The sequence below is a fragment of the Tamandua tetradactyla genome, chromosome 15 (assembly GCF_023851605.1).
Source record: "Tamandua tetradactyla isolate mTamTet1 chromosome 15, mTamTet1.pri, whole genome shotgun sequence".
Lineage (NCBI taxonomy): Eukaryota > Metazoa > Chordata > Mammalia > Pilosa > Myrmecophagidae > Tamandua > Tamandua tetradactyla.
The window spans coordinates 60,130,269-60,149,257 of NC_135341.1; the positions used below are offsets into that span (position 1 = coordinate 60,130,269).

The following is an 18,989-nucleotide window of genomic DNA, read 5'->3' on the forward strand; positions in this document are numbered from 1 at the left end:
AGGAGTGGCTTAACTGACATTTAAAAATGATCCCTCTGGCTGTTGTATCGTGAATAGGGATGGAAACACAGAGACCACTTGGAAGGACTTTGGAATAACCCACATGAGAGATGATGCTGGGTTAGACCCAGCGGGAGCTGGTGGAAGTGGTAAGAAGTCGTCAGATCTGTGTATATTTTGAAGGTAGAATCGTATTTCCTGAGGCATTTTAGATAAAAAAAAAAAAGAGTATGACTATTTTTGTTTTAGGGATTCATTTTTTTCAGTCATTTGGTCACTCATTCAGTGAGTGACCAATTTATTTATTTATTACCATGTTCCAGATAAGGAAGGCTTTTAGGAATTTGCCATTTTATGGTTACTATTAAACTGTCCTTGAAGATGATGGTCATTTCTGTAATAATCACTTCTGTTGCCAGCAATATTCTCGAGAAAAAAGTGCTTGTGAATTTCAGGTCATCTACACAGTTTTAAAGCATTTGGGTCTGCCAAGGATTTTTTTCCCCCAATATTGCTTGCTAGAGGTAGTTATTAACTTAATTCATAGGAACTCATGTCTTTAAAGAATTATTTAAGGTAGTGTGTTTAATTTGCCTATTTTAAAGATGGAGAAATGGAAGCTCTAAAAATTGTTGTGCACTTCAGTTTCTTCGTTAGTATAATGAGGTAATACTGCTAAATATTTCTCCAAGGTTCCTCTAGCTTTGTAATTTCTTTTATTTAAAAACTTAAGTTTGTTATAGTATTACACTTGTTTTAAACATCCACATCACAATTGTTTGACTTCTATTCTGCTTGAATCAAGAAATCAGACTCTATGTTTCCTTCCCAAGTATTCCAGGGAATACCTGAAAAATGCCTATACACTCTGCAGAACTTCTCTGGTTATCATTTGCCATTTCAGTCAGTTGGCTTGCTCTGGACCACAGGTCAAGGCCTAATTTATTGCTGCTCTCTTCTTGCCAATTTTAGGCTAACTTTTGTCAGGCATCTTATCTCCCCTGGACCACTGTATTAACAATAGAAAGGAAGAAGTCTCTCTCAACTTCCCACAGTTTTAGCAAAGGCAGTACCATAACTTTTTTTCTTCAATTTTATTGAGATATATTCACAGTACACAGGCCATCCAGAGTGTACCATCCTGGCTCACAGTATCATCACATGGTTGTGCATACATCCCCCTAATCAATTTTAGAAAATTGTTTTAATCCAGAACAGAAATGAGAATAAAATATAAAATCCAAAACCTCCCATACCCCTTATCCCTCCACTATTGTTGACCCTTAGTATTGGTAAAATAAATTTGTTACTGTTGGTGAAAGTCTATTAAAATATTACTGTTAACTATAGCCTATAATTTGCAATAGCTGTCTTTTTTTCCCACCTACCCCTCTATTAATTTTTTTTACATTTGCAGTGGTTCATGCAAGAATGGATTTTCATATATGACCTTAAACACCACTTTCAATCAAATTCACCTACAATATGTTACTGTTTCTTTATAATCCCAATAACAAGCTACTGTCACCTCTATCCATTCCCACACATTAAAATTCAACCTCGTTAGCAATTCTAACACCATAAGTTTTGATGAGAGTTTATTAAGTATTTGAGGATAATGCAGTGCAATTCCAGTGAAGAATAACTAATTCTGTCAGTCCTGTGAGTTCCAGAGGTCCAAGTCCTTCTGCCATAGTTTTCTATCAGGTTTTTTTGTATCTTTCATTGACTTTAGTGTCATCATGCCCATATGATAATGTAAAAGGAAGCAGTTAATTATTCAATAGTGAATACCTGAAACAAATCTACCAAAGTCGTATGGGAGTTGTATTAGTTTCCTGTGGCTGCTGTAACAAATTGTCACAAACTGGGTGGCTTAAAATAATAGAAATTTATCACTCACAGCTCTGGAGGCCAGAAGTTCGAAATCAGTATCACTGGGCCAAATTCAAAGTTACAATAGGCCCACGGTTCTTTCAGAGGCTCTAAGGGAGAATCAGTTTCTTGCCTCTCCCAGCTTCTGGTACTGCTGACATTCCTTGGCTTGTGGCATCACTCTCATCTCTATCTCCATAGTCACGTGGCTTCTCCTCTTCTGTCTGTGCCAAATGTCCCTCTGCCTCCCTCTTATAAAGATGTATGTGATAACATTTAAGACATATCTGGATAATCTAGGATAATCTCCCCATCTCAGTCATAATCTTATCTGCAAATAACCTCTTCCAAATAAGGTCACATTCACAGGCACTGTGGTTAGCACTTGTTATCTCTGGGATCCATTATTCAGCCTACAAGATAGCCTGTGGTTCTATTCACCAAATATTTTCAATTTGTGATCTTCATGGTAATTGCAACATTATACGGTCTGACTCCCTTTTGGTTGGGTGGGTGGGGTATGACTCGTTACGACCAATGATCAGAAGAAACTTGTTGCATTTCCAGGCTAGAACACTCATGTGCTGGTGTAAGTCCTCAGAAGATCATTTCCTTCTGCTGTGAGGCCATGCTTGAGCTGGTAGCTATAACCATCAGCCAGGACCCAGAGGAAGGGGTCATGGAGTTATAACCTCTGTACCCCCCACCACCAAACACCCTGACCCGTGATGACATAAAGGCCAAGCCAAGGATAAGCTTGTGCCATTAAAAGTCACTAAATTAAGCATAAATTAATCTATCTTGAATGATACACCCAGAAACTAAGCTCGCAACAACTTGAAGGTCAGAAAAAGAAAAAAATTTTCCTTTCACCACAGTCCAAGGTCCACCTCCCAAATGATTAAACATTGGAAATCCCACTATCCATTTCTTTCAGGGAAAATCTTATCTCCTACATACATCAGAACTCAATTACTGACCATCAATACATTTCCCAAAATAGGGATTGTTCAACTTTTATAACAATTTTGTTTATGCCAGCTACAATTCATATACTAGAAATTCATCCTTTTAAAGCATACAATTCAGTGGTTGTTAGTATATCCACAGATTTGTGCAACCATCAACACTATCTAATTTTAAAACACTCACCCCAAAAGGAAACTCGGTACCCATTAGCATTCACCTCATTCCTCCCAGCCCTCAGCCCCTGCAACCACTTCTGTGGTTTCTGTCTCAATAAATTGACCTATTATGGACATTTCATAAAAATAGAATCATGCAATTTTTTGCATGGGCCAGTTTTCAATTTTGAGTCATTTGGACTTGGCATTGCACATGGACCAGTAGCAGCCTGGCCTAGTTCTTTTCCATAATTCCTCTTCCAGGTTGAGATGATTGAGATCTGACTACATATCTGTATTCATTTCTTATTGCTGTTATCATAATTTAACACACATTTGGTGACTTAAAAAACACAAATTTATTACCTTACAGTTTTGAAGGTCAGGAGTCCAAAATGAATCTCACTGGGCTAAAACAAAGGCATTGTAAGACTGCATTCCTTTTTGGAAGCTCTAGAGGATAATCTGTTTCCTTTCCTTTCTGAATTGCCTGCATTCCTTGGCTCTTGGCCCCCTCCCACCTTCAAAGTCCACAGTCTTTCTCACACTACATTACTGTTATTTTGCTTCTTCTGCTTCCCTCTTCCACTTAAAGGATCCTTGTGATTATATTGGGCCTGCCTTGCTAATCCAGGTTAATCTCCATATTGTACAATCATGTGATTAGAAACCTTAAATCCATGTGCAAACTTAATTCCACCTTGCTATGTAACATAACACATTCCCGGGTTATGCAGAGACATTTTGGAGGGCCATTATTCTGCCTAACAATATCTTAGAGTCTCTGCTTCTAAAATTTACAAATAACTGCTTAAATAATACACACACACACACACACTCAACATACTCATCTCCCAAGGGCAAACAACAAAATATAGAAACAAGACTATTTAAAAATTTTTTTACCTGAAAAAACAACCTACAGAGATGAACACTGACCACTATAAAGGTAGAGTTTCACAACACTTATAAGTGCAGTTCTTTGGCTCTGCCCTTCTCAAATGTATGGATTTCAGAAATCTTTCTCTACATGTGTATAATTAAGAGCCCATTGGAGTGTTTTTTCCCAAACAAAAGGTCACTTGGCTTCAAAAATCAATTGAGTCTCCAGTTCATAAAAGACAGAAATTCCTAGCAAATTTTAAATGAAAGATTTTCTAGAATCAACTCATTAAAACTTCAAAAATTCTTTGGGTCCAGTCTTAGCAGCCATCACCATGTAATACCAATAATATTATTTTAAGAATCCAAGACCAGGTCTCCATACTTAGTCAGTCTGTATATTAGCTGAAATTCATAGGAATTTCACATTGGATAGCAGCCATTGTATATTTCATCTTGAAGTAAGCTATTTTTGCACTAAGTCGTTCTTCAGACCCCCCCAGGGGTTTTGTTCCCTTGGAAAAGAAAAAAAGTCTCCACCAGTGAATACTGAAATAGACGTCTAAGCATTGCCATCATTTCCTGTTTTTCTGTGAGGATTTTTGTCAGGTCAAACTTGCTCATCATTAACACTTCTATTCAAATATTATGAAAATTCAAGTCAATCATCAGGAAAGTGAGTTTACTTAAATCTTGGGCAAGATTCTAGATTGCTAATGGGGACACAATCTTAAAAGGGGAAAATGGGAATTTAGAACTGGTTAAATTTTAAAAACTGTTCATTTGGTCATTCTTTCACATTGCACACACCATAAAGAGGAATCTCAAGTAACTCTCTGTGAAGAACTGTGAAGAGTCTGTGATTTTAACCTACCTATAAGCTAATAAGCTAGCCTGCCACAACTTCATGGATGCTGCCAGAAGATACAGACTCCTGGGCCAGAGACAGAGGACTTTATTATGTATATAACACAGCAAGTAGCATGAGCATCAGCACATTTGTGTTGGTTCCCCTCGTCACCAAATCCCATGGAGGGAATGCAGATGGGCCTAAAGATTCATTCAGTAGGTTGCATTACAAGAGAGCAACCCTGAATTTAGGCAATCTGAATTTTTTATTATGGGCAGTAAACATGTCAGCTTACTCTAGAGAAAGATGTTAGCTTCCAGGGTTGTTAGCAAACCTATCCTTTGCTCTGGAGGGAGGCACTATCTCTATCTTTCAAGGCTATTTACTATGCACACATCTTTGAAAAGATATTCTGGAAAAGAAAGCATCTAGTATACCTTGCTCACAAGATATACAGAAATGTGAGAAATCCATGAAATTTTCTCCAAACACTGTCCTGGCAGCTTCTGATATGTGCTACATTACATATAATATGGTAATTCTACTGAACTGACAACCTCCAAAATGTCTGGTTTTTTTTTGTACTCAGGGGTGCAATTGTCAACTTATCCCTTTCTTCTTGCAGTTTATTACTATAAACTACAAGGAGAAATCAGGCTGCACTTTCCACATTTAGCTTTGAAATTTCCTCAGCTAAATATCCACATTCATCGCTTTCAAATTCTGTCTTTCATCTCATATCAGAATCAATTTTGCAAAGTTCTCTACTGCTTTAAAACAAGGATTGCCATTCCTCCAGTTTCCAATACCACACTCATCATTTTCTCCCAAAGCCTCATCAGAAATGCCTTTAGCATCCACATTTCTACCAATAGTCTTTTAAAAGCAACCTAGACCTTTTCTATCAAGTGCCTTACAATACTTCTACCTCAACCCATTACCCAATTCCAAAGCCATTTCCATATTTTTGGTATTTACAACAGCAGCACCCTACTCTCCTGGTATCAAAATGTTTGCTAGTTTCATAGGCTATTCCAGAAAATACCGCGAAAGAGCTGGTAAACAATGAAAATTTATTCACTTGTGGTCGGGTCTGGGAAAATGTCCAAACCCAGGCATCATAAAGGCAAAGCTTTCTTCCCAAAGACCCGCTGCCAGCAATCTTTGGTCCTTCTCCCCTATGGCCAGGCACCTGGTGGTGTCTGCTGGTCTCTCCCTTCTCTTCTGGGTTTCATTGATTTCAGCCTCTTGCTTTCATGGCTTTTGGTGTTTCTCTCTCTGTAGTCAATCTTCTTATGAAGGATCCAGTAAGGGGATTAAAGCCCATTCTGAATTAGGTGGGTCACACCTGAACTAAAGTAGCCTTATCAAAAGGTCCTACTTACAATGGGTTCATGTCCGCAGGAATGGATTAACATTAAGAGCATGTTTTTCTTGAATACATATAGCTCCAAACCTCCACAATACCTTTCCATAATTTTTGGCTCCTTCCAACTTCATGCACTCATTTTACCCCTCCTCACTCTAACTTTCATCTATAAAATAGAGATAATAGTAATGGTGTCTACTTTGTAGGCTTGCTAAGGGAATTATATATATTAATACATGTGACTTGATTAGGAAAATGACTCATAATATATGCTCAAAAAGTGTCATAAGAAGAATAATTTTCTAGCCATATCAAACTGCTATCAATTCTTTCAACAGACCAACTCAGTCATTAACAGTTCTATGAAGATTTTTTGGACACTGTAACATCTTGGGCACTATGTTTTACACATCACAGTGCCTATAATACAATTTATTTTTATTTATTTATATATATTTATTTATTAAAGAAGTTGTAGATATACAGGAAAATCATGCTTATAATACAGGATTCTCATATACTACCCTATTATTAACAATTTGCATTGATGAAGAACATTTGCTACAATGGATGATAGCATGTTTTTATAATTGTATTACTGACTATAGTCCATAGTTTAACTTAGGGTTCACTGTGTAGTTCCATTATTTAAAAAATTTTTTTTATTCTGTTACCATAACAGACAATCTAACATTGAACCTTTAAGTCACATTCAGAAATATAGTTTAGTGCTGTTAATTATGTTCAAAATATTGTGCTAGCATCACCACCTTCGGTTACCAAAACATTTCTGTCACTCCAAATTGGAACTGTGGTGGTTTGGAACTGTATGTACACCAGAAAATCAAGTTCTTAAAGCTAACCCAATAAAAATTCCAACAACCTGTTTTGAAAGGAAAAGCCAATCATCAAATTTAAATGGAAGGGTAAGGGGCCCTGAACAGCAAATTCTATCCTGAAAAAGAATGAAGGTGGAAGACTCACATTTCCCAATCTTGAAACTTATTACAAAGGCACAGTAATCAAAACAGCATGACACCAGTACAAGGACATACAATCAAATTGAGAACTCAAATCAACCCTCACATTTATGGCAAGGTGATTTTTGACAAGGTGGCAAAGACCACTCAATTGGGAAAGAATAGTCTCTTCAACAAATGTATCACTATATGCAAAAAAAGGCTAAGTCTCTCTACCTCAAACTTTACACAAAAATAAACTCAAAATGGGTCAAAGACGTAAACATAAGAGCTGGAACTATCAAACTGCTAGAAGAAAATGTAGGAAGCATCTTCAGGATCTGCTGTTAGACAATGGTTTTTTATACTTTACACCCAAAACACAGGCTGCAAAACAAAAAAATAGATAAATGGGACCTCATCAAAATAATAAAAAAAAAAAAACCTTTTCTACCTAAAGGACTTTATGATGAAAGTAAAATGATATCCTACTCAGTGGTAGAAAATATGTGAAAACCACATATAAGATAAAAGTTTAATATCCAGATTATAAAAGGAAATCCTTAAACTGAACGACAAAAAGACAAACAGCCCCATTTTTAAAATGGGTTTATATTACAATTTTGCATTTTGGTTTTTTTCTTCTAGTCCCTTCTCTCCACTGGGTAAAACCTAGGAGACAGTGTTTATATTTTACTCATACTTGGATTCCTAAGGTTAGCTTAAAGCCTGAGTGGCATGCTGCTCTGCTTTTGTGGGGAAAAAGAAATGCAATATGACTGACTGATCTTTCCATGCCCTTTCCAAGTCTTTTGGCTTTGCAGCTATAGCCATCATTCACAATTCTGCTGACTTTGTTCTCCTTTTTCTCAGTAAGGCCTGCATGATACCCCTGCCCAGAAACTCAGTTGTTTCCAATTGTCATATCTTAGCCCCCACACTGTATTTAGAAGTATTACTACGTATGAATAATGTAGTCATGTTCATATTCTTTCGGGTTAAGAAATCTACTAGGCCTGCCTCTGCATATCCATTTTTTAGCTAACCCAGAAACTCAATGCAGAAATATCTCACCTTATAAGATCCACTTACTTAGGATTTAAGTGAAAGGAAGGTGCTATTTCTTTGCTGCGATATTTTGTCTCACTACACTTCTTGTTAGTTTTCATTCCTGTACGTAATTTTCTGTGCAGGTGCTAGAAAATAAAACAAGAAACATACTCATGAACTCCTCTATATACCTAATTATTATCTTTAAGAGTATATGATTCCAATGGTTTTGTTAAGGAGATATCTACTGGCTTTTTCCATTGCAAAGCTGCTACTTCTCATCTTGCAGTTAAGAATTTATGAGAGATATTCTGAGGCCATATAAATATTCTGTTCCTCATCAAACTTTCACAGACCAATTTAGTATCCTTCCAATAATTCTTGCTTGGATCAATTATTAGTATGATGGTTACAAAATTGGCTATCTTTCAAATTGGCTATGTGCCTCTGATTTTATACACAAAGAAGGACAAGCAACACATATTTAGTGTTCCTATCAAACATGCATAAGTTGAATCTAATCATGAGAACACGACAAGCCAAAATTGAAGGTCATTCTACCAAATGATAGTCCATAATCTTAAAAGTGTCAATGTTACTAAAGACAAAGATAGGCTAACTGTTACAAATTAAAGGAGACTAAAAAGATATGACAACCAAATGCAATGAGTGATTTTGGCTTTGGTACCAGAAAAACTTGCTCTAAAGGATATTACTGGAATAAATGCTGAAATTGGGATTTGATTAAATAGATTAAATAATTCTATTGTTAAACGTTAAATTTCACTAATTTGATAACTATATTGTAGTTACATAAGCAGAATATCACTGCTTAGGAAAATACCTAATGAAAATTAAGGGGTAATGGACAATTTACTGTTAAATGATTAGAAGAAAAAAACAACATGCATATATGCATTTAAAGCAAGAATGATAGAGCAAATGTGGCAAGATGTTAATGAGTGAATCTAGACAAAAGGACCTCTTTATACTATTCTTGCAACTTCAAAGATTTAAACAATTTCAAAAAAAGTTAAAATATTATTCTTCATAGAAAAGAATATATGATTTATTATCTTGGACAGTTATTGCTATCTCAGAATGTGATAAAACTTTCTTACAGACTATACAGAAGTATGTTTGCCTCTTGATTTGTATTTCTTAATTGCAAGAAAGTTCTCTTTATATGGTACTCTCCAATTGTATAGAAACTCCTATTTACAAAAAAAAAAGGGAAGGATGTACAGTAAATAATGGACATTAGAAATGGTGATACAATCAGACCTTAGGATTTCTGGAGCATCAATAACTGTGATTCATGATTCAAGAGTTTCTCTAGAAATCCAGCCATCTTTTCATCTGTTCAGCACCTGGTCATTATTTCTTACCTAAAGACTATGTTATTCTTGGAACTTAACTCTTTTTCCTATCTCTGATTCTCTCTGCAACATCTATCTTTCCTAAGGTATCTTGTCCTCAAAAATTTTCAAAGGAGAGCCTGATTGCATTCCTTAGTCACCATCTTATACTGAACACTACAATTGCACAGAGTTCTAACACCAGTCCATCCATCTCGTAGACAGCTGGACTCCCTTACGTTGAGCCCAGGATCCCAATTTGATGTGCATCAGAATCAAACAAATTACACATTCTTGACAGCATGAAGTGCAGAGATGCTATTCTACGTTAACAGCATGAATTCATGGTCCAATGAGCTGTGGACACAAAGAAGAGAAATCTGTAAGAAAGAAATAAGTCCTGTTCACATTGTTCAAGTTAGAACGTCTCTAGACACAGGGAAAATGAGAATTGGTTAGAACCTATCTAAATAAGTCTTTGTGTCCTCTGCAGAAAACCATGCACTTTGTTTTTCTAAGCCACAGGGCAAATATCAAGAAAGCATGGTCATTTGTGCCAATTGCCTGGGTAAGTATATACAGTTTGAAGTCAAAGAGATTGGTTTCAATTCCTACCCTTTCATTTAGCTACATAACTGCAAAATTAACACATATGAATCTTGGTTTCCTCATTGGTGAAATGAAGAGGACAATAGTAAATTATTCATAGATAACTGATCCTAAGAGGGATTGTTGTAGGGATTAAATTAGATAATGCGTATGAAACATTTAGCACAGTATTCAGCACATAAATCAATAAATGATAGTGATTCTTAATATCATTATAAAATCTGCTTTAGACCACAGTACATTTATAGCTCAAGTGCTATAAAACATTCTCTTTCAAGAAATTAATTTCTCATTTTATACACTTAAACAGTATTTTCACCTTCTCTGCTTTTTGATTTCTTCTTTAAAACATTAAAAAATTTTGAAATAGTTTAAGATAATTTGCACAGATTTTTCCTGTGTACCCTTCATACAGCCTTGCTCAATGATTAAATCTTACATGGCTGTAGTATATTGTCTAAACCAGGAAATTGACATTATAACAAACTATTAACACAACTACAGACCTTATTCAGGTTTCCCTTGTTGACTTTTTTTCCTTTCTTCTTATTCCCTCTCTTTTCAATCCAGTTCTTTCTCCTCTTTCTGATTCATTTCTAGTTTACAGGTGACAAATTCCAAACTTAGAATTAATTAAAATGAAGCATTCTATTCCACTGGATAAGGCTGCAGTGTTTGTGAACCCCCCATTGTAATAATCATCCTACTCTATGCCTGACCTGTTTCTTTAGAACATTGTGGTTTTTTGACGTACAAGGAGAATGGCTTCTGGAGGAAAGTCCAATCTGTCTAAAGACACATAGGACAAAAAGAATACTGCTTTGAGAGATAAAGATGAAGAACATTATTACCTCCCGGCATTTGCCACACCAGCTGATTAATTTACCATCAGCGCTAGTATATAATGATCCTCTGAGGTTTGACAACTCTGTCCCCAAAAGGAGAAGAGGTGCCATGTTGTCCAGGAGGCAGGATGCAAAGAGCTGTTACATTGGCTTTCCGACCCTTGTGGCTTGACAGGAATAGCGCTTACCCAGCCCAACCATTTCCCTCTGCATGCTAAAACAAGACTATACTAAATGCAGGTACAGCAAAGAAAGCCCTTAGGTTTGTGAACTGTGTAGGGCAGGAGGGGATACAGTGCACTCCCATTCACAGGGGGCTCGTTTTCTTGCTACTCCGCCTGCAATGCCTGGTTCTTATTGCACATGAGGGACCCATTAGACCAGTCGTCATGCGGTGCTGGCATTCATAAAATGACTAATAGCCAGAGCCATTCCAGATGCAAGTAGGTCAGAGCCGAGCTTGGGCGTTCCGCTAGGTCCTTGTCAGTGAGAAATACCCCCATGGCAACTATTGCTCCTAAAGAGCACTGTCTGAGTTTTAAAAACTCACATTGCAGCATGGCTGTATCATTGCAGAGACTGCCATGACCCTTAGTGCCAATGAAGGAAAACTCTGGTTTTTGGAAATAATTTATTTATATAGCGTTTGAGTGTGTTGATATTTTGGGTATTAAGCAGTGTTGATTTCAGTACTTTATTATTGTTTTCTTCTAGTAGAATTTTACTTTAAATATTGAAAAGGAAAAAAAAACCACCCTAACAGGTTAAAACAAGTCAAACATCCACTGTACGCAGATAAAACCTTTACAAAGTTCAACCTAATTAATCCAGAGCTAAAACTGAACTGTACAGATTTTCAATGTAGTCACCAATCAGTCATATAACACAAACAAAAGTCAATTATATACACACTAGGCAGGTCCTTTAAGAAATGTGCCCCAAGAAGCATTAACCATTTTTTCATTTGTGCCATCCTGAAGACTTGTGCAAGTCTTAAAGTGTGCACTTTATCTTTCAGACATTTTTGATAGTTTGTGTTCTCTCCCATGTGGTAATGCTTTGGTACTATTCATATAGGACTGTTTATCCTGAAGCCTTGCCATTTCCCCAAGAGGAGATTTGATTCTGCTTTAAAAGTTCCATAGAAATTAAAATCTTTACCAATTATTAATATGGAGGTGACACAGGTTGCAACATGTACAGTTGAGTTACCTCTCTGTATATTTAGCAATTACTTTTTCTTTCAAGGTATTTGCACGGGAAAGCTTAGTCTGTCCTGTTTAATATTCAGTAGCACAGGTTTAAATAATCAGAACCTTGGCAAGACCTCAATATTTCAAAATTATTAACAAATGCCTCTAGGGACAAGTCTGTATTATTGACAAATTTACTATCATAAGGGACAGATTTTACTATCATGAAAGAAAACAAGTATAGCCAGTCATCTTAAAAAATGCCCCAATCACCACTTCTCAATGTAGAAAAGACTAAAACTACATTTGGTATATCATACAGCAAATCTCATCTCTGTCCCCTGAAATTCCCCTAATTTCATTCATGAGAAGGGGATTTTAAAAAAAGACTTAAAGAACACTTTATAACAGCATTCAGCTTTCCTATGAAATACTCAGCATCTTAAATATTATATATACTTCTCTTTAGGAAGATAGATGCTGGTTTCAGACTTTATGGAACTGGAGGGAAAACTAACCCATTCAAAACCATTCTAGAAATTGTCTTTTGGGAGAATAGCAAGTATCCAAATTAAAAATAGGAGGGTCACTTTGTTTCTTTGTTGTCTTTCCAAAATTTTTTTTTTCTTTTGTTCCTCTTCTACATAAACCTCATTCACCACTCCTCTGGCTTCTCAGAAGCTTTCTTATTGCTGCAGCAAGACTTGAATAAGTGTGAATTAGTGAGGACTTCCCCAAAATAGCCTTTATAGAAGCCCACAACATATTTCCTGTCTTTTCCCAGTATGTGAGACCTAAAAAGGAAAAGACTGGTGTTCTATTAGAGTCAGAAGCCACCTCGGTATCTGTGCCATCTTCTCACTGGTTACTATATAACAAGGAGGCGGGGCTGGGGAGGCCCTTGAGGTGGCACTGTGAGCCACGGAATGTTTAAATTCTTTCTGCAGTTTACTCATCTGGTTGCTTTTTATCCTGTTTCCAGACAGTTTTCACTTTCTTTGGTTTCAATGTAGTCTTTACACTGGGTCCTGCCCTTGCATCTACCACATGATTCCAGGTTTGTTTGGTGTTTTTTGTTTTTGTTTTTGATCCTGCTGGCAGCTTCTTCCATCTTTTCACAAGCAAGATACAGGCATTGCAGTTATCTCCTGAATGAGTCTCATGCAACCCAAAACCACTCTGAAAGTCCTTTTCATAGATAGCGTTTACTGTCAGTGAATTGAGAGCTGGAGGGTTTAGTCCTGCAAATACGACAGCTCCTCTATACTTGGTACATCTTTGGCTATGAAAACCAAATATCTTTTCTTCTGGGCAATAGTCTCACCAAAGCAGCGGTTCCATCTGCAATAACGTTCCGACTTGCCTAGTTCACACCAGGCCGGTCTCCTCTGGTCGCTCCCTCCCCCTCAACTGCCATGCCTGGAAAGATTCTACTGTTAAAAATGTTTGCCTTAGCCAGTCAAGGTTGTTGTTGTTTGTTTGTTTGTTTTTCAATTTGTCAATGCACATTTTTGGCATGTTATGGCTATGCTTGTAAACAATAACAATTTTCTTGATTTTAAGTTTGTAATTTCTAAAGGACTTAGACTCTTTTTCCAACAAACTTGCAAATTTCTTGACTCTCCATAGGATCGTCACCTAGGCCTACAGTAGATCCCATAAACTCTTCTACAGATCATAGTTTTGTTTTGTTTTGTACTTTTTATTTAAAAATAATTATGGACTCACAAGAGGTCGCAAAAATAGCACAGAGAGCCTTGGGTACTTCTTACCTAGCAGCCCTCAATGGTAGTGTCTTACATAAATGCAGTACAGTATCAAAACCATGGAATTGACATTGCTGCAATACTGTTATCTATTCAGATGTCACCTGTTTTTACATGTATTTGTGTGTGCATGTACATGAGTGTAAACGTGTGTGCATGTGTAGTTTTAGGTAATTTTGTCCCATGTATTGATTCATGTAACCACTGTCACAATCAAGATACAGAACTATTCCATCTCCACAAAGAAACACCCCGTGCTACCCCTCAGCCCGCAGTGCCTGCTCCCAACACACTTATAGTGTCTTATTTACTCTTCCTACTGCTTTAAGTGTGTTTCTTCCCCAGAAAATCTCAAGTTGTAAATATGGTTTAAAAGATTCTACTTCTTGGGGTAAAGGCAGACCTTGACAAATATTTCTTAATCAGATAAATAGTTTCTATTGAGACACTTAACTCAAAATTTTTATTTAATACTACTTTAATTGATGATGCAATGAAGTAGAGAAATCTATATTTTTAAATAGTAGACACAAAGTAATTTCCTCTAAAGGAGAAATCGGTCTTTAAATACAGGGAAGAAGGAGAAAAAAGAATCTGGTTGTGTGTTGGTACAAGAAATTTTAAAGAAGGGAATAGCTGATCTGTATTAGATAAGTGTGGGAGATTGTTGGTTTTTTGTCTCAGAAGGAAAGGAAAGTGGAGTAGCCATAGAACATTTTAAGAGTGTTGCTGTTTGTATTTTCCCTTAAGTTTATTCATATTGCTGCAGTTTGAGCTCCTCTTTCATCTTAGTCTAGAACTCTTCTGTAAAGTCTGTTAAACTCATGTTCATTAATTTTTCCATGCACTCACTAATTCATCCATTCATTCAAAAATACTCATGGAGCAAATTCTATGTTCTAGGCATTCTCTAGGCTTAGGGTGATAGCAGTGAACATGCCAAAGTCTCTGACCTCATGAAGCTTACATTCTAGTTGGGGAGAGAGACAATAAAAAAATAAGCATACAACTTGTTAGATAGTTTCAGATAGGATGAAGCAGAGTATTAGGGTAGAGAGTGAGGTATGTGTGCGCTGCTTTAGATAGGGTGGTCAGAGGAGGTTTTATTCCAGCCGGGATCCAAGTGAAGTCAGGGTACAAGCTCTACAGACATCTGGGAGAAGAGTGTCCCAGTCAGAGAAAACAACTAGCCTAAAGGCCCCTGAGGGGAAATCTGCTTGATGTGTTTGAGGAATAGCAAATAGGCCAGTGTGCCTTAAGAGCAATGAAGGGCGGGGGGCATTGAAGGAAATGATGTGTATGATTGTTGTTGCAGAAAATTAAGAAAAAAGGACTGAGTTTCACATAGTGAAATGAGTGGAATGGAAGAAACTTCTAGAATGCAGGGGCATGAAATCTGTGCTGGATCTGAGAATAGAAGCCACCGTCTCCTAACCCCATATCAGAAACCATGGGTATTGCTTTAGATTTCTACAAACAAAGGAATTAGTGGGGTTTGAGACATTATTTTTTTCATTTTGGAGGGATAAGGACACCCTTGGTGACATATGGGTTCCTCTGAGATAATGTTGTAGAAATATTTGAATATCAAAAATTTTAATTTTAGGTCATCATAGATTTCCAACAAGCTAATGTATCACTAGAGGGTTCCAGTCATTCTTTCATAAGACTCAGCATATTCTAATAATGAAGTCACTAAGATACAAACTACATGCAAGAGGCATCTTCATCAGCCTTTTTCCTTCCTTTCTCCAGTCCTTACTAAAGAGCCTGGCACATAATAGGAGCTTAACAGATGAATAAATCCATCATTCAGTTTAAAGAGCCAAACAGTGCACACCCTCTTACTCTTCCTTAAAGAAGTAACTTTGCTTATTTCTCCAAAAGTTAATTATCACAGGTAATTATGCATTGGTGATTTTTTTTTCCAGCCAGAAGGTAAACAGTACAAAGCCCAGTATTTCATCTTGGCTTACTAAATGGAACATTTTTATGAAAAATAACAATAATAATAATTTGATCACAGAACATCTGTAATAGCCTCCTATATTTTCAAGTAATAAAAGCTTAGTTTAGATAGCCAATGTTCTTATCCAGATTTTGTGACACATTACCAAGTATCAGTTTTAATAGTGTCAATCTAAATTGAAAATATGCCAGGTTTATTAACACCAACATTAGCAGACTTTTTAATGAAGTTGCTGATTTTGTCAATAATATAGCTTACTGTTGTTTCTGAAAAGAGTTGTATAAACATTTCTTCTTCTGTAACTTTTATCCACAACTTATTCCTTCCAGATGTAGTGTGGGGCAAAGTTTCAACAAATATGCAGGAATTCAAGTAAAAGTTCCTGTAGTTGAAAAGAAGAGAAATGTTTTATTTTGTTCCTCAATATGTAAGTCTTACTTATCAGTAATTTTAAATGTACAATTACACCAGTCAAAATATGCTTCTTAGAAAATATTTGGACTGATACTTCTGGCATCCTGGTTCTTAGATGGTTGAAGGTATCTTCAAGAGTGTTTATAATATAACTTTTGGTGTGATGGAAGTGAAAATTACATTTCACATGCATTTTTATATTTGTAAGGATTTCTACCTCCATTCTGCCATGCTGTAATAAATGCTGCCTTTGTGCCAATCATACGAGAAAGGACTTACATTCATAAAAATTCGATGTGATGTTCCAAACTTATTATACAATGTAGATACTCAGTAAAAAAAATCAGAGCCTTCATTTTCTGCACAGGAAGGAATAGTATTTAACAATTCCTGCTATTTAAAGGTTGAGTCCATGAAGTCCAAATTAGAATATTTTCTTAATATATGTTGCCATTCACATTCATTAATTTGTCTGTCAATATTTTGTTATGTACCAAACCCAAACAAGTTGGATTTTAGAAAAATGGTCACCTGATGCTGAATGATTTGATTCCAATCTACATGTCTAAAGGCAGATTTGTTCTAGTTTACATTATCTCAGCGATTGTGCAAGATAATTTTTATATTTTCTTTCATCAATTGTCCCTTCATATATAACTTGGTCTTTTAAAGGTATCCAACCTTTGTTTGAAGGTTTGACGTCCTTTGAAGAGGAAAAAAGATGCTTTTTACAAGACACATTCATTTTAATTTCTAAGCTAAACCCAGTCATAGCCTGTGTGATAAATTGATTGCAAAAATGTTCCCAACATGACTTTGCAGCAACTCCTGTCTAGCAGTGGATTCTATTACTCTAGCCCTTGAAATGGGGCTGGCCATGGGTTTTGCTTTGGCCTAGAGAATACAGCTAAAATGACAACTTGCCAGTTCTCAGTGTGCTGTTTCTGCTCGCGGACCCCTGCCTTGACCATGTGAACGAGCTTAGGCTAGCCTGCTGGAGGATGGGATCACATGGAGCAGGTTGAGGCCTCCCACTCAAGGGCATCCCAGACTCATAAGCCCTGATCAATCTGCCAGCTAACTGCAGGTGCATAAAAAAGCCCTTCAGAAATCAGCTGAACCCAGAGCAGATCAGCTATGAACACGTTGACTGTCGCTGAGGTTTGTTGGTTGTTATTCAATGTTACTGTGGCTGTGTTGTCATTTTCACTCAATTGGTGGTAGAGATGCTTAGTGGGAAGTGCTAATCAAGCAACTAGTATTCACTTCCTATGTGACTAACTTCATTTCTAGTCCATAGTGGGGGCTCCAGAAATAGTTGTTTGATTGAATTTACAAATAAATTAATAATCCACTGAACACACAATGCTTGCTCTTATGTGTGAGACATTTCTTTGGCTCAAGAAGGTTTCATTTTCATAAATATAAAAAAGTAGGAATAATCCACCCTACAATTCCACACAGCAAGGCCTCGTGTCAGACTTTCTTGGAGGTCTACAATGGAGATGGCTACCACCACCCCATGTCCTTGGACCCTTCAGGCAGGGCTGGTGTTAGTGTCTTCAGCTCCTAGCACCTCTGCTTTCTCCTGCTCTTCGGTCCCCGTGGTTCCCATGAATATCCTGGTGCAGGCCACCTTCCCAGCCTTAAGACCACCTGCTTAGCCTTGTCTTGATCCAGTTCACTCTCAGAGGACCTCTTGTTTTCTGCTCACTGCTGTCCTGGCCCTCCAGCCTCTCATTTGGATTGCTCGCTTGGTTCTTACACCCTGCCTCATTCTGGATCTCTGGAAACTGTGCCATACTCCCTGGGGTCTGTTATGTTCTGTGAGGGCAGATCTCTTTCTCCACATTCCCCCAGGACTTTACATTTGTTGTCTCAATCTGTTTTCAAAACAACTCTCCAAAGGAGATACCATCTTAACTGAAAACACAGGTTCAGAGAAGTATTGCCACTTGTCCTAAATCACAGTTAGTAAATGATGGGGGATTATCAGCTGGTCTGTCCCCATACCCTGTGCCCTGAGTTCTTGTGCTCTCTACACCCTGCTGCTTCCTTATGTGCTCCCAACTTGCTATGTGACTGTGAGCAAGTTATTTAATTACTTTGCATCTTGATTTCCTCACTTTCAATGTCAAGTCATTGGTTTAAGATGGTCTGTAATGAATGGTCTGTTTAATTTCCATTATGCTTTCTTCATTGACCCATTAGTTACTTAGAAATGTTTCTTTCATTTTTCCAAATATATTGGCTTTTTAGCTAAAAATATTGATTTTTCACTTTTTTCCCTATTTGCATAATGGTTAGAGGATATGATTTATATGGGAAAAGGTATCAACAGTTTTTGAGGCCTGCTTTCTAAACTATCTTGTAATGAATTTTCATAAATTTTCTGTCTGTGATGTGTGCTTTTTAATTGTCAGGTTCAAGATTCTATATGTACTCTGATCAAGACTGACACTATAAGAGCTTCAGTTTTCTATATTTTCATTGATTCATTTAGTAATTATTGGAAGAATATGGTAAAATCACATTGTGATTGTGGATTTGTAAATCCTTTTACACTTTTTTCAATTTTTGCTTCATATTTTTAAGTTGTGTTATTAGGTGCATACAAATTTAGATTTTTAGAAATACTCCTGTGAAGTTGACAAGTTTATTGTAAGGTAATGATTGACTTTATCTGTGGTGATACTTTTTGCCTGAAAGTCTATTTTGTCTGATAT

General features: G+C 36.8%; 1 pseudogene; it reads right to left on the bottom strand.

The window, feature by feature from the left end:
- Window positions 1-12,769: 12,769 nt before the first annotated feature.
- Window positions 12,770-18,065, bottom strand: LOC143656835 (SIN3-HDAC complex-associated factor pseudogene; annotated as a pseudogene).
- Window positions 18,066-18,989: the final 924 nt, after the last annotated feature.